The 4,101-nt window shown below is 46.7% G+C and overlaps 1 pseudogene; it reads left to right on the top strand.

Moving 5' to 3' along the window:
- The first annotated feature begins 236 nt into the window (after nt 1–236).
- Nucleotides 237–627, top strand: LOC105713930 (ubiquitin-ribosomal protein eL40 fusion protein-like; annotated as a pseudogene).
- Nucleotides 628–4,101: the final 3,474 nt, after the last annotated feature.

Genomic DNA, 4,101 nt, shown 5'->3' on the forward strand with positions numbered 1-4,101 from the left:
TTGCATTCAGACCAGTTGCAGTCTTGTCTCTGCTCCCCTCCACCCATATGAAGAGTTTGGGGAAGAAACATCATGAAAATATATATTCCTACTGAGAACCTGATCCAGGGCTCAGAAATTTCTGGAAGTGACTTGGCCTGATCTCTTATCTAACTGTCTAATTTAGAAAACCACAGATTGTCTGAACTTAAAAGGAATCAAAGACAAAACAAGAGTGAGGCTGCTGAGCTGCAGATGCAGTGATGCAGATCTTTGTGAAGATCCTCACAGGCAAGACCATCACCCTTGAGGTCGAGCCCAGTGACACCACTGAGAATGTCTGAGCCAAATTCGAGACAAGGAGGGCATCCCACCTGACCAGAAGCATCTAATATTTGTGGCAAACAGCTAGAGGATGGCAGCACTCTCTCAGACTGCAACATGCAGAAAGTGTCCACCCTGCACCTAGTGCTGTGCCTGTGAGGTGGCATTATTGAGCCTTCCCTCCACCAGCTCGTCCAGAAATACAACTGCCACATGATGATCTGCTGCAAGTGCTGTGCTCAACTGCACACTTGTGCTGTCAACTGCTGCAAGAAGAGGTGTGGCCATGCCAACAATCTGCGCCCCAAGAAGAAGGTCAAATAAGGCTCTTCCTTCCCTGAAGGGCAGCCTCCTGACCAGGCCCCATGACCCTGGAACCTCAATAAAGTGTCCCTTGCATTGACTGGGGAAAAACAAAAGATGAAACAATTCAGCACACTTTTTTTTTTAGAAGTTGAAGAAACAGAATCAGAGAGGCTAAATCACTCACCCCCATCAACAGTGAATTGGTGACAGAGCGAGGTCTAAGCCCAGGGCTTCCATTGGTGGTTTATTTTCTTTCAGCTGCCCACTGATGGGAAACATTTGTGGGACTTCCTTAATGCAATCTTGGGAATATATAGTGAAGTGAGATCAACCCCACCCCAACTCACTCTCTGTTTATGTCTCTCCCTCTCTCTCTTGCATGCACATAGACACACAGTATTCCGGTCACAGTTCCAACAGCTCTGTGACTTTGCTTGGGTCACTTAAGCGAGCTAAGGCTCAGGAGTGTACTCTGCTTCAGGGCGATGGTGATACCTGTGCTGGCTGTTGCATGTATTCCATGAGATGATATATGAGGAAGCCCTTCATGAGATATAAAACCTTATAACTAGTGTAACAGAGTGGTAGTAACAGAAGGTTTTAAAGCAAAGCTCTGAAATGCTTGTTCACGCAGTTTTTTGTATAGGTACAAGAAATCTCATGTGGTTGTGAATCCTGCGGTTTCATTTGCATAATTCATAACTCTGTAATATGATATTGTCTTAACCAAATAGCCTCCTCCTGTTCTTTTCTTCATCCCTTGCAGCCTTTTAAGCCAAATTCTCAATTTCAGACCTTGCTGGAAGTCCCCTTGGACCTTTGGTTTGTTATTTCAAAGCTAGGATAAAAAGAGTTTAAGGTATGGACATGTCTAAGAAAAATATACTTATTGCTTTGGGCCTTTTCTTTCATTCTGTGTTATTTGGCAAGCTTGTTCTATTTGCTTGAGCTGTGGGCTGGGGGTTAGGAGACTGACTGGGTTTTGATCCCTGCTCTGCTCTGTGTCTCTTTGGACCTGGTACTTAACCACTGTAGAAAGTACAAAGGCTGGCTCTTGGTCAGTTCAGGCTGCCACGACAAAGTGCCATAGGTCGACTGGGAGCTTAAACAACGGAAATGTACTTTTTCATAGTTCTGGTGGCTGGAAAGTGTGAGATCTGGGTGCCGCTGTGGTTAGTTTGTGGTGAGGCCTCCCTTTCTTTCTTGTGGATGGTCATCTCCTCACTGCATATTCACATGGCAGAGATAGACAGACAGTTGGCAAAATCTCTAGTGTCTCCTTCTCTGTCTTTTTTTTTTGAGACAGGTTCTCACTGCCACCTAGGCTGGAGTGCAGTAGTGTGACCGACCCCAGCTCACTGCAGCCTTGAGCTCCTGGGCTCAAGAGATCCTCCCACCTCAGCCTCTCGATAGTTGGGAGCACAGGCACACACCACTATGCCTGGCTAATTTTTTGTATTTTTTTGTAGAGACAGGGATTCGTCATGTTACCCAGGCTGGTCTTGAACTCCTTGACTCAAGTGATCCACCCACTGTGGGCTCCCAAAGTGCTAGGATTTCAGAGATGAGTCACCACGCCCAGCTGGTGTCTCTTCTAAAAAGGACAGCAGTCTCATCATGAGGGTCTTACTCATGATCTCATCTAAGCCATTTTATTTCCCAAAGGTCTAATATCCAAATACCATCACATTGGGGGTTGGAGCTCCAACGTATTAAGTTTTTGAGGGGGGCACAATTTAGCCCATAGGAGGCCACTTGCAGTCTAAACGCTGCAAGTCTATATTACATGTGAGGTGTCATGCTAAGTACCGTGAGATACCAGAAAATTTGTAGCACAGAAAATCCAAAATACAGCTCACTCCTCAGGAGCACAGCTGTTTGGAAAGCAACCATAACACAAAGCAATGTGAGAGGAATCACGTGAAGGGAGCAAAGACAACAAGGGCCTGCAACAGTTCTGGTGAGAGAGAGAGAGCGAGCAATTCCAGCCAGAAGAATCAGGAAGGTCTTCCTGGAAGAGGTGGTGTTGAACTGGATTTTGAAAGATGGCAAGATATCCACAAATGATTATGGGTATGGGGTGAGTGACAGACAACAAGAACAAAGATGGAAAAAAGCTTTTTGGACAACAGATGAGCCTGAAGCTTAGCTGGAGATAGTCCTGGAAATACTGGTTCAGTTCACCAAGTTCTAAAAGCAAATCTAAGAACTTCGGAACATGTGTGGTGACGGGAGAACCTCTTCAGCAAATTAATAAAGAAAGTAGGCTTTGGGGGAAATTAACTCAACTACAGAGAGGAGAGTTGCTTAGGGCAGACAGGAGATGAACAGGGAAGTCAGTTTGGAATCTAGAGATGTGCCTTGTAGATTTCTCTTAGACATCTGGAATGTATATTAAAAAAAAAAATCAAGCCATGGATTTATTCACTGCTGGAAAACCACCATCACACTTTTGATTTTGGCTTCTGCTTTGGGTGATCAGATTTATTTCCTCTTGTCAAGAGTTATATTCCCTTTGCGTAATAGGCAGAGGCTCTGGGTGCATCCGGAGAGGTGTCTGTACTCAAGACAAGCTGTTGTTTCTAAGAGCAGCCGAAACAAGGGTGAGGGCTGGCAGTTCACTGGTCCCTGCATACCTCATTTCTGGGAAGGGCAGGAGTGAACTTGGTGGGGCAGGAGCGCCTGAGGCAGAATGTGCTCTACATTTTGGAAGCTGTCATCCTCAGGGATGAAAGACTGTTGATTCAGTTTTCAGTACCCTTGACATGTCTGCAAGTTGCTTTTGTAGTCTGAAATTCCTCAGGCCTCTTCTGCCTGGCGTAGGAAGGCTGCCACCTTGACGTGAACCATCAGACTTGGCTGCCTCACTGTATTCGGCGGCGTGACAGTACTGCTTCTGCCCTCTGCCCTGATTTTATTTATGGTTATGTTTCACATGGGCTCAGGCACAGTTCTCATAGGTTCTTTTCTTAGGGATCCTCGTTAGTGTCTGTTTCCTGCAAAGCCACTTGAGAATGCTGATTTCTGGGGACTTTCATGCCCTCTCCCCTGTGGCTGCCCTGAATACCGATTGTCAGAGCTTCCAGTGGTGCCAGAAGGTCCCAGGCCCCTTTCTGGGCTCATTGTGCTAGAGCCACTCTGTGTTCTCTCCTGGGGCATTGCTGCCTCTGCTCAGGGCCTCAAAGCATGAATCTTCCTCCTTCCAGGCCGCACTCTTCATGCCAATGAACACCCAAGCCCTTTGGTTCAGAAGTTCTCCAGGCATGGCCAGACTCCGAATCCCAATTTAAGCCAACCCTGAGGACTCCCACCCCTACACCAGCCCCTACATGGTGTGTGGCTACTGCACTTTGTTTCTTGTCTGGGGAAGCAGGTGCTAGAGGCACCAGCAGCACCACTCTCAAGGTGTCAGGGGTGAAAGCGTGGCAGAAAGTTGTGTGTCGATGTGAAGTATCCTCTAGGGAAACTTCATTTTGAAAAATGCCAGGACTG

This window comes from Aotus nancymaae, unplaced genomic scaffold, assembly GCF_030222135.1.
Source record: "Aotus nancymaae isolate 86718 unplaced genomic scaffold, 86718_ANA_hifiasm-v0.15.2.pri h1tg000025l, whole genome shotgun sequence".
NCBI lineage: Eukaryota > Metazoa > Chordata > Mammalia > Primates > Aotidae > Aotus > Aotus nancymaae.